This window comes from Neofelis nebulosa, chromosome 3 (assembly GCF_028018385.1).
Source record: "Neofelis nebulosa isolate mNeoNeb1 chromosome 3, mNeoNeb1.pri, whole genome shotgun sequence".
NCBI lineage: Eukaryota > Metazoa > Chordata > Mammalia > Carnivora > Felidae > Neofelis > Neofelis nebulosa.
Genome location: NC_080784.1, coordinates 7,781,522 through 7,793,665, shown reverse-complemented (window position 1 = coordinate 7,793,665; position 12,144 = coordinate 7,781,522). Strand labels below are relative to the sequence as shown.

The 12,144-nt window shown below is 51.9% G+C and overlaps 1 protein-coding gene across 1 annotated transcript in view; it reads right to left on the bottom strand.

Moving 5' to 3' along the window:
- LOC131506351 (zinc finger protein 705A-like) overlaps positions 1-1,735 on the bottom strand; it is a 32,926-nt gene extending 31,191 nt beyond the window's left edge. The window contains exon 1 of the mRNA XM_058719890.1: positions 1,493-1,735. The gene's annotated coding sequence lies outside the window, so the exon portion shown is untranslated. The remainder of the gene's footprint in view (positions 1-1,492) is intronic.
- Between the last annotated feature and the right edge of the window lie 10,409 nt (positions 1,736-12,144).

The following is a 12,144-nucleotide window of genomic DNA, read 5'->3' as shown; positions in this document are numbered from 1 at the left end:
TTGTTTTTTATTCCACAGATGAGTGATAGCATGGCACTTTCTCAGTCAAAGAGTTCAACAGGGCTAGCTGGATGTTCGATCTCAAAAGACATGCACACGTGAAATCTATCTTTCCTGTGGATTTGATTCTAAAGTGGGCAGAATCGTGGGTAAAATGCAAACAGTGTATGTGCAACTGAGCCACGAAGGGAAAAGCCACAGAAAATAACCATGCTAGGTCATCCTGTAGAAATTTTGGGATCCAACTTTCTCTTCCTGGATTAAAACCTGTATATCACACGCACACACACACACACACACACACACGGACAATATTTGATCTGGATCTCAAGACGGCCTCCATAAGCATCCAGTCAGCTCCCCAGATGACTAGGACCAGCTCTTCCTGGGTGGCCGTGTGTCACGTGTTTCACCCACACATGATGAAGTCCACACCCCTGGCTCTGTAATCCGTGGGGGAGGTCACAAGAGGGAGTCTTGCACACTGCTCTGTGTCCAGCAGGGGGCGCCGCTGGCCAGCACGGGCATTGCCTAGACTTCCAGGAGGACCTGGCATTGGGCACTTGCTCAGGCTGGCAGGTCGGAGTCTCCATGCCTTGCACTGCAGCCTGAGCATTTCGTGGGGGCATAAAGGCGACCATGAACATTTACAGAAGGTCTGGTGGGTCTAGGATTCCCTCCTTGTGACTTCACTTTGGCCGTGCTGGACCCTGGACTCTGAGCTAAAATAGACAACCTTGAGCTGCTCGGGCCACTGGTGACGATATATTTTCCAGGCATTCCAGGAACTTTTCTTTCAAAATATAAATCCAGTGAAGTCAAGACATTCAATTTTAAAAACTGTTGACAATTAGCAAAGAAGATTGCATATGGAAAACCAGGAGGTGGCCTCACGTGCGGTGATGTGGGAGCAATCATGGCAATAGGAACAGCGTTATTTGGTCTCGCCAAATCCAGCCAGCCTCATCTGGATTTCTCACGGAAAGCTTAATTCAGAGAAGTCACCCTGCAATTCCTAAGGGTATTGGTGACGATACAGAAAAGGCAGTGTGGGGGGAGGGGCCAAGATGGCAGAAGAGCATGGAAGGTTTCTTTGCGTCTTGCATCCATAACATGCAGCCACATCAACACAAAACCATCCTGCACGCCTCGAAAACTGATCTGAGGATTCACGCAACAGGTTGCCCAACCTGAACCACAGAACTCAGTGGGGACGAGGCGCAGAGAGGTGAACTGGGGAAGAGAGAAGCCACAGAGGGCAGGGAGCTGTTTTTGCCTGCAGAGAGAGGACGGAGACAGGGGCAGAATATGGGGAAAGCAATCCCCTCGCCCTCCCCTCTCCCCGCCAAAAGCAGCTGGGGAGAAAGTGGAAATGTGGAAAGAGCCACAGGCACTGAACCAAAAAGGGAGGAAGGAGAAAGGAGCGGGTTTAAATTCCATGAAGACTGTACAAACAGGGGGAGGGCAGAGTGCGAAACTCCGCTTCTGATACCTGGCGGTGCTCTGGTCGGAAGGGCGAATCCCGAGAGCAGAGTGAAGACTGGGGGGTGGAGGAGGGGTGTCTCGAACCACGCGGAGAAAGGCGGTTCCCCTGCTGCGAGGACACGAGGTAGAGTCTGTGTGGCCACCCCAGCCGACCCCAGAGGTCCCAGCAGACCCCGGAGAACAGCCACATTCGCTGGTGCTGGAACAAGGTCGTTAAGGGGGAAGCCCGCTACCAGAAGTGTGTGGTGATTTTCCATAGTCCTCGAAACGCTGCTGCTACACCATCGCGTGAACGTTTTCGGGCGCAGGCTGGCATCCAGCCGCAGTCTCTGGGCATCGGCAGCGGCACGGTGTTGCCGATGTTCCTGGGTGCGGCCGGCACCCGGCCAGTGCTCGCTGAGACCCTGACGCAGAGGATCTGAGCAGGTCTCAGCCGCGGGCCCTCAGAAGGGAGGGGTCGGGAAACACAGCCGCCTGGGAGGTAAATCCCACGAGGAAGGTGCCGCCTGGCAACGTGACGGCTGGGCCACGGACAGTGTAAAAGCGGCCAGTGGACAGAAGCCGGAGAGAAAGGACGGGGGTAGGATTGCTGGTCGCAGACAGCCGAGTTCAGATACTACAGACTGGGCACCTGAGTGACGCCAAGGGCTCCGCTCCCGCGCATGCGCATCTGCACCTCCAAGCGCCCCAGCAATCCGCACTTGTAGGCTAGCTGCGCCATCTAGTGGAGAACAGAGCCGTGACACTTAGCACCGCCCAACTGGGCCAACCTGGCTCTTCAGGAACCCAAGTCTCTCCGCCTTCTGAGTGTATGGACTACAAAGTGCTTCATCCTTTGACTTCTAGGGGACAACAATGTAACTTCAATCGTATTTCAGTCTGTTCGCTGGTCCATCTCTTTTCTTGTCTTTTTCATTTCTTTTCTTTTTCAGGAAGACAGAAAGAGAAAAAACATGTGGTTATTTTCCAGGGTTTAAAATAATTTCCTTGAGTTTTTTTTTCGACTATATTCGTTTAATTTTTTGTAAATGTGTCAAATTCTATTTGAATTCCATCATTTCAGTTTATCCTATTTCACTGTGTTCTTTTTTCCAAATTTTCAAACGGTTTCCTTTTTTTATGTTCTTTCCCCTTTTCCTCTAATCTATCAAGCCCATTTCAACAACCAGACCACAACTCACCTAGGATCTAGCATCATTTGTGTGATTTGTGTGTGTGTGTGTGTGTGTTGTTTCTTATTTTTTAATTTTGCATTCTTTTATCTTCTTCATTCCTTTCCTTCCATCAAAATGACGAAGAAACGGAATTCACCCCAATAGAAAGAGCAGGAAGAAAGGACAGCCAGGCCCTTAACCAACACAGATACAAACAAGCAAGATGTTTGCACCAGAATTTAGAATCACGATAATAAGAATACCAGCTGGGGTCGAAAGTAGATGAGAATGCCTTTCTGTGGGGATAAAAGAAGTAAGCGCTAGCCAGGATGAAATAAACAATGCTACAAGCGAGCTGCCATCTGGAACAGATGCCACAGCGGCAAGGATGATAAGGCTGAGCAGGAAACCAGCGATAGAGGGGACGAAGCAATGGAGAATAACGAAGCAGAAGGAAAGAGGGAGACTAAAGCAAAAGAGCAGGATTTCAGAATTCGGGAACTCAGCGACTCATTGAAAAGGAATAACATCACAATCATAGGGGTCCCAGAAGACGAGGAGAGAGAAAAGGGGGTAGAAGGGTTATGTGAGCACATCACAGCAGAAAACTTTCCTAACCTGGGAAAGACACACAAAATCCAGGAAGCACGGAAGACTCCCATTAGATTTGACAACGTCCAACCATCAACAAGGCAGAGCCTAGTGGAGTTCACAAAATACTCAGGCAAGGAAAGAATCATGAAAGCAGCAAGGGAAACAAAAGTCCTTCCCCTACAAGGGACGACTGACCACATTTGCAGCAGACCTATCCACAGAAACCTGGCAGCCCAGAAATGAGTGGCAGGCTATATTCATTGCACCGAATCCTAAAAGTATGCGGCCAAAACTTATTTGTCCAGCAAAGCTGTCATTCCAAATAGAAGTAGAGATGGAAAGTTTCCCAAGCAAAAATTAAAGGAGTTCCTGACCACTCAACCAGCCCTGCAAGACATTTGAAGGCGGACTCTCCCAGGGGACAAAAGACATAAAAGAAAAAAACAGACCACAGGCAGAAAACACTGGCAAGGATCAGCGAACACCACCAGCAACTCCAACTCTACAAGCAACACAATGGCAATAACTTCATACCTTTCAGTACTCACTCCAAACGTCAATGGACTCAATGCTCCAATCAAAACACATAGGGTAACAGAATGGGTGAGAAAAGAAGATCATCCATATGCTGCTTACAAGGGACCCACTTGAGACCTAAAGACGCCTTCAGATTGAAAGCAAGGGGATGGAAAACCATCTCTCATGCTCATGGTTGGCAAAAGAAAGCAGGAGGAGCCATACTTATATCGGGCAATCTAGACTTTAAAATAAAGACTCTAACGAGACACGTAGAAGGGCGTTATATCATAATTATTGGGGCTGTGCTCCAAGAAGGCCTCACGATTGTAAACATTTATGCACCAAATGTGGTGCGCCCAAATAGATACATCCATGCATCACACACATAAAGAAACTCATTGAGAATGATACCATCCTAGGAGGGAACCTCAACACCCCACTTACAGCAATGGACAGCTCACCTAAACCTACAATCAACAAGGAAGCAATGGTTCTGAATGACACCATTCAGACCAGATGGACTTGACAGATATAGTCAGAACATTTCATCCTAAAGCAGGCAAATATACATTCTTCTCCAGTGCACACGGAACATTCTCCACAATAGATCACATACTGGGACACAAATCAGCCCTCAACAAGGACAAAAAGATCGACACCATATCGTGCATATTCTCAGACCACAATGCTATGAAACTCGAAATCACGACAAGAAACAATGTGGAAATGTAACAAATACTTGGAGACTAAAGAACACCCTACTTAAGAGTGAATGGGCTAACCAAGATGTTAAAGAGGAAATTAAACAGTCCATGGAAGCCAAGGAGAACGGTAACACCACAGGCCAAAACCTCTGGGACGCAGCAAAGGGGGTCATTCGAGGGAAGTATATAGCAATCCAGGCCTTCCGAAAGAAAGAAGAAACGGCTCAGAGACACAACCTAACCGTTCACCTTAAAGTGTTGGAAAAAGAACAGCAAAGAAAACCCCAAACCAGCAGAGACAGGATATAATGCAGATTAGAGCAGAAATCAATGCTACGGAAACCAAAAAAAAAAAAACAAAACACAAAAACAAACACAAGTACAAAAAGAAAAAAAAAAAACCAACAACACTAGAACGGATCAGTGAAACCAGAGCTGATTCGTTGAAAGAATTCACAAAATGGATAAATCCCTAGCCAGTCTGCTCAAAAAGAAAAAGGAAAGGACCCAAATAAAGGCAATCAAGAATGAAAGAGGAGAGATCACAACCAACACAGCAGAAATGCAAACAATACTACGAGAACATTGTGAGCAATTATACACCAATAAAATGGGCAATCTGGGAGAAATGGACAAATCCCAAGAAACATATAAACTACCAACACTGAAACAGGAAGAAAGAAACTTTGAACAGACCAAAAGAAGTAAAGAAAATGAATTAGTAATCAAAAATCTCCCCCTCCCCCCACCCCCACGAAAAGAAAAATACAGAGTCCAGGCCCAGACGGCTTTCCAGGGGAATTCTCCCAAACATTTAGAGAAGAGTTCACATCTATTCTCTTGAAGCTGCTCCAAAAGAGAGACACGGAAGGAAAACTTCCGAGCTCTTTCTACGAAGCCAGTATTTCCTTGATTCCAAACCCAGACAGAGACCCCACGACAAAGGAGAACGATGGACCCATTTCCCTGATGAACATGGATGCAAAACTGCTCAACAAGTTGTCAGCCGATCGGATCCAACAATAATATATCCAAAAAATGATTCGCCACGACCAGGTGGGATCTATACCTGGGATGCAGATCTGGTTCGATATGCACAAAACAATCAATGTGATTCATCACACACATCTAAGAAAAGAAAGGACAAGAACCACACGATCCTCTCAATCGATGTGGAGAAACCATGGGACAACATACAACATCCTATCTTGATACAAACCCTCAAGAAAGTAGGGCTAGAAGGATCATATAAGTCATATACGAAAGACCCAACGCGAATATCATCCCCCATGGGGAAAACCCGAGAGCTTTCCCCCTAAGGACAGGGACAAGACAGGGAGGTCCACTCTTGCCACTGTTACTCACCATCGCATTGGAAGCCTTAGCCTCAGCCATCAGACAACACAAAGAACTCAATGGCCTCCAAATTGGCCGGGAGAGGTCAAACGTTCCCTCTTGGCGGACGACATGATAGTCTATATGGAAAACCCAAAAGATTCCACCACAAACTGCTAGAACTGATCCATGAATTCAGCAAAGGTGCAGGATGTGAAATCAATGCACAGAAACGGGCTGCATTCCGATACACCAATGATGAAGCAACAGGAAGAAAAATCAAGCATCGGTCCCATTGACAATTGCACCCAGAATCATACAATACCTAGGAATAAATCTAACCAAAGAGATGAAAAACCTATACACTGAAAACTACATGAAATTTTAGAAGACAGAAAACATAATGGAAAAAGATTCCACGCTCCTGGTTGGGAGGAACAAATATGGGTAAAATGTCAGTACCACCCAAAGCAATCTACATACTCAAAGCAACACCTATCCAAAGAACACCAGCACTCCTCGCAGAGCTGGAACAGACAATACTAGAATTTGGATGGGCCCAGAAAAGACCCTGAAGAGCCAAAGCACTGTTGAAAAAGAAAGGAAAGCTGGATGCATCACAATCGCAGACCTCAAGCTGTAATTACACAGCTGTCATCATCAAGACAGTATGGTACTGGCACAAAAACGGACACTCAGCTCAAGAGAACAGAAACGGACCCACAAATGGATGGCCAACTATCCCTTGACAAAGCAGGAAAGAATATCCAATGGAATAAAGACAGTCTCTTCAACAAGTGGTGCTGGGAAAACTGGACAGCGACATGCAGAAAAAGGAGCCCGCACCACTTTCTGACACCGTACACATAAAGAAACTCAAAAGGGAGGAACGTCCTAAGTGTAAGACAGGAAGCCATCAAAACCCTCGAGGAGAAAGCAGGGAAAAGCCTCTGTGATCTGGGCCACAGCAACTTCTTACTCAACACGTCTCCGGAGGCAAGGGAAACAAAAGGAAAAACGACCTATTGAGAACTCATCCAAAGAAAACTCTCCTGCACCGTGAAGGAAACAGATCAGCTACACCAACAAACCAGCTCAATCATCAATGGTAGAAGATATTTGCGAACGACACATCAGAGAAAGGCTCAGTATACAAATCGATAAAGAACTGATCACACTCAACAGCCAAAAACCAACGAATCCAGCGAAGAAATGGGCAAAAGTCATGAATAGACACTGCTCCAGGAAGACATCCAGATGGTCAACTGACACATGAAAAAATGCTCAACCTCACTCATCATCAGGGAAATCCATAGCAAGATCACAATGAGCTACCACTTCACACGTGTCATAATGGCTAACATTAACAAGTCAGGCAACAACCGATGTTGGCCAGGGTGCGGAGCAACAGGATCTCTTTTGCACTGCTGGCGGGAATGCAAACTGGCGCCGCCACTCTGGAAAACAGCATGGAGGTTCCTCAAACAACTGAAAGCACAGCGACCCTAGGAGCCAGCAATTGCACGACTAGGTATTTATCCAAGGGATATGGGTGTGCTGTTTCCAAGGGGCACCTGCACCCAAACGCCCCCAAAAGCTTCTAGCAGTACCATCAACAATAGCCAAAGTATGGAAAGAGCCCGAATGTCCATAGATGCATGGAATGGAAAAAGAAGAGGTGGCACATATATACGCAATGGAACATTACGAGGCGATCGAAAGGAAAAACAGGGTGCCATTCGCAACGATGTGGCTAGAAGGAGAGGGTATTCTCCTCAGCGAAATGAGTCAGAGAAAGAAAACTATCACATGACTTCACTCATATGAAGGCTCCAAGGTGCAAAACAGATGAGCATCAGGGAAGGGAAGGAAAAATAATATAAAAACAGGGAGGGGTACAAAACCAAGCAGGGAGGGGGCCAACGGATATTTGAAGAACAGCGAAAGGTGTGCTTGTGCCCTGGCCTCGCCCGCCCCCTCCCCCGCCCCCACTATCTGGGGGCTTCTCCCTGGGGAGTGGTCCTGAGAGTGTCCGGCGCCAGGCTGGCCCCGTGGAGCCACGGCCTGGAAGCGAGGCCAAGCCAACGGAGGTTTGAGAGCATTGGGAAAGGGTGTGGGCATGGGTGTGGCAGGGGTAAGGATGCTGCGTGTAAGGGTGGGGCCGGGGTATGGTGCCATGGAGTGAGGAGGCCAGGCAGAGGCTGAAGGAAGCGGTGGGCGGGGCTGGAGGGCACCAGGTTGGGGGAGGGCCATGCCTTGAGGGCAGTGGACAGAGGCCACAGGAGCAGCCTCCCGGAGAAGATAGGAAAGGCCAAAGGAAAAGCGCGCACGACGCCCAATACACGCCAATGTTCAAGGAGGGAAACCATCCAGGGTGCCCACGGCACTGCCGACGCAGGCCCTCCGCCTCGGCCAGTGGGGCCGCTAGCTTTTGCACTGCTGTGGGAGAAAGGTGCTCGCTTGCACGACACTCAGGAATGCCCCGCCGATGGGGTTGCACCTTGTCCCTTGGGTCTGGCCCTTCGGGATCCCAAAGACATCTCCCTGACACAGTGTCCGTGGCTGAGGCCAGCCAGGCCAGGCCAGGAGAAATGGTGGCAATCACACCAACATCCCCCAATGGGAGCAAAAGCGAAACAGAACGTCCGAGTTGATGGGCAACAACAAAGAGCCCCAAACGAGGGGCGTCGGACACAGGGAGCCCCCCCGCGTCAACACAGGGACTTGTCAGGAACAGCGACTTGGGTCACGAGACCAAGCGCCAAGGCAGCTAGTTCCCAGGGGACACGGGACATAGGATCCCATTCCTCCGAAGGTCCCAGCAAGCGCAGTCACCGCCCTAGAGACAGAAAGGGGAACGGGGAGGGCAGGGCAGGGTGTGGAGTGAAGGGACACTGCAAATAGCTCATGGACACACCGCTCCCCGTTGGGAAAGGGAGAAGCTTGGACACGGAGGACGCCGAAGGGGCCCCCAACCACAGGAACGTACGTGAGGCCAGGGGCCCCGCAAGCTTCCCTGGAGGCCCACGAGAAACACCAGTTTACGAATGAAACAGGCATGCACACACGAGTCTCTTTTTCCAAGGGTGAAGATGTGTTCTGAAACGTCTATCTCCACATGCATGCATACCAGTTACAACGGCAAGAAATCGCTAAACCTCCAGGATTCGTTCCTAGTGTGGAGACGTGAGGAGCACCAAGGTGATGGGCCGCATGGGATTAAAGTGCCCGAGAGGTCACGTGACCTTGGGCGGGTCTAAGCGTCCGGGTAGGAAGGAAGTGTCCCTCACTGACCGTCCCTCGGGCACGCCGGACGCTGAGTCTCCGCCACGGCAGTCCGCCTGCCACCCGCCGCTCTGGACGTCTCCTGACACACAGGAGGAGCACGTTGGCGTTTCAGGTGGGTTGGGACGATCTGGGGCTCACACGAGCTGGCACAGAAGTGGGACAGGGAGCAAATGGAGGTTGTGATGCGCCTCGACTCACCAGGTGAAGGACGCTTTAGTGTTGAAGACGCTTGTGAGAACAGAGACTGAGGAAAGGCGTGGCTCTCGGTGTTCCTGAGCACATGAGGTTCTGCTTCCAAAGGAACTGAACCCCAGAGTCGGACTGGTGTGAGGGCGTGCGGGAGCAGTGACAGCATCCTGCTCCATGTCGCCGTGGGGCCTGAGAGCCTAAGGAACTTTCTTGTTCACCCGAATTTCACGGCAAATACTCATTTGCCACGGCTGACACGTGAGTTCAGCGTGGGGCCCCGTAAAGGCCACATGAAAGAAAAGGGTTCAGGCCCTGCGTGGGGAAGCTTCCAGTCGAGTCGAGCAGAAACGAAACGTTTTCATTGACTTTGTCTTTGAGGGTGGTTTCTCTGGAGGTCAAGTAGGAGAGGCACATTCTGGAGAGGCAAGCATCCTTCTCGGTGCACATGCAACCCTGGGTGCCACAGGGAGTATCGCCGTAGCGTGGATTGCGGTGTCCGTGGGGGCCAGGACTTTGTGTGTGGTTTTCCTTCCGGAGGGCCCTGGGAGAGACTTCCCGAAAGTCTCTCCGGTGAGTCACGCAAGACCACCTCCACGGCCTTGCCTGAGGGTGCCGTCCTGCGGGTGGGTCCACGGGAGAGCGTGTAGAACATGCAGGAGGGAGAGGTCCCACCTCCCAGGTGAGGACCGTGTCTGACCTGGTGGGCATGATGCCCCCTCGTGCCCGCTGGGGGAGGAAGGTTCATGAAGGAGTCGTTGTGTCTGTGGGAATGACTCTCCTTTTCCCATTGACTCAGGAAGTCCAGAAACCCATCTTCAAGCAAGGCTGACTTGACCCATCAAGGAGGTGGGGCAGATGGCGGGTGGGCACACCCAGCACGCACCTTCCAGACCCTTGAAAGCCCCAAACGGGAAGAGGCAACGGGGAGCAGCCATGGCGCCCAGGGTTCCCAGGCTAGAGGACGAGGATCCTCGGGTAAGTGGAGCCCTGGAGGCGTGGTGAACCAGTGGGCGGGTTGGAGGGGCTGGGTCGGGTGGGGGTGGGGGAGCCATGCCTCTGAAGCCGGGGATCGCACATGACGAGGGAATGAAGGCTCTGTGTCCGGAAGTCGGTCGTCCTTTCCTAGCCCACGGTGGCCTGCGTTGGCATCTCAGCAGCCTGCCCGTTGGGATAAGCTCCCTCGGCCGTAGGATCACGTCCAGCCTGGTGTTTGTCCCCATCGTGGCGTGGGGCTCATTCTACGCGGCCTGAGACCTGCAATCCCAACTCCCGGTCCGTCCCTCACAGAGGCTTGGGTAGAATCCTAGGAACTTCCATCTCCTGGCACCTCCCGAGCCGTCCACGATGTGCCCTGTCCCACACCAGTCCTCCGCTCCCCGAGTGTGTCCTTGTCATGTCCTTTGCAGTTGGACTGTGATTGGTGCTGATTCACTGAGCCCCCCCCGCTTGGTCCGCAGCTCAAGTGTAAGGACTGCGGAGCCTTTGGGCACAACGCATCCAGCACCAGGTGCCCCATGAAGCGCTGGGACGGGTGCCTGGCCCCCCAGGCCTTTGTCCCCAGGAAGCCGAAGGAGAATGTGGAACCACGCCAGCAGCAGGACCAGCACAAGCCCGGGCCCTTCAACCGGGCTGCGAGGGACATGGAAGAGGGACAAAGGTGAGGATGCGGCCGGCTCCGGCCTGCCCGTGGGCTGGCAGCTCAGGTCGCTGAGTCTCTGTACCCGGACACTGGGTGCTGTGTCGTCTTCACACACACACAGGGGTGCGGGAGGCAGAGAAAGGAGCTCCCCGCCCCCCCAGGGGACCTCACGAGCCTATTGTGCTGCTCTGGGGGACTCCCTGAGGCTGTGTGTCGTGGGGTAGGGAGACAGGGGGAGGCGGCAAATGACAGGCAGTGGCGCACACGGCTCTCGACACAAGGACGTCTTGGGCCAACCTGGACGGCTCGCTGGAGTGGGAGCCAGGGGGGCGGATGAAGAAAGGAGATCTTGCCCAAGCCCCATCACTCGCTCCCCAGGTGAACACACGAAATGCCGCTCCTTCACCTTCCCGTTCTTGGTCGTGCAGGCGAGAAGCCCAGCAGAGGAAGGCGCTGCTGCAGAGATTCCCCAGGATAGCCCCTGGAAGGCAGCAGCGAGCCTGGAGGGACTCCACAGAATCCTGTGACTATGTGAGGGTGAGTGTCCCCCGTCCCTGCTCTCGTTCTCTCCTGGGGACGGGGATGTGACGGGCTTGCCGGCCCTCCTGGCTGAGGAAGGGGGTCCACCCCGATTCTCAACATTGGGATTTCCGTGCGGGTCCTTTCCAGCCACGTTTGCCGGGTGTCCATGATCCGGCAGGATTCCTTGCATGTGTGCTAACCGGGTGCCGGCTGGGCGTGCCAACATAATTTCGGGACGCTGTGCCCACACCTAGGCCTCTTGGGAGGCACAGGCATCTTTCCCTGGTGACACACAGACCCGCCCCATTGGCCATCCAAACTCAGTAGCCCCCACCGCGAACCTCCACCTGCAGGACGCCTGTACTTTCCCTAGAAGCCTGAATGGACGTGCTTGTCCACTTCGGGAGGCAGGCACGATGCACAACCTTTCTGGTCCGTCGCTCCCATGGAATCAAAGCATCAAGGGGCTACTGCCCAGTGTTTCTTCCCGATCGACGCTGAGCTGGAGGCCCTTGTCCTCTGTCAGTACAATCCTTTCCCGTCTCTCCCGGTTGTTTGCGTTTCTGTCGGTTTCTTTGCTGTGCTTGTCGTGCATGTGTCCTTGGTGGGGAGGAAGGACCAATGGCCGTTGTCTGTGTGTTGTGTGTTCCCACAGCATCTGCACAGGCCGATGCCCGTGTACACCACCAAGAGGGTGTCCGTGCTGGAGCCGCCC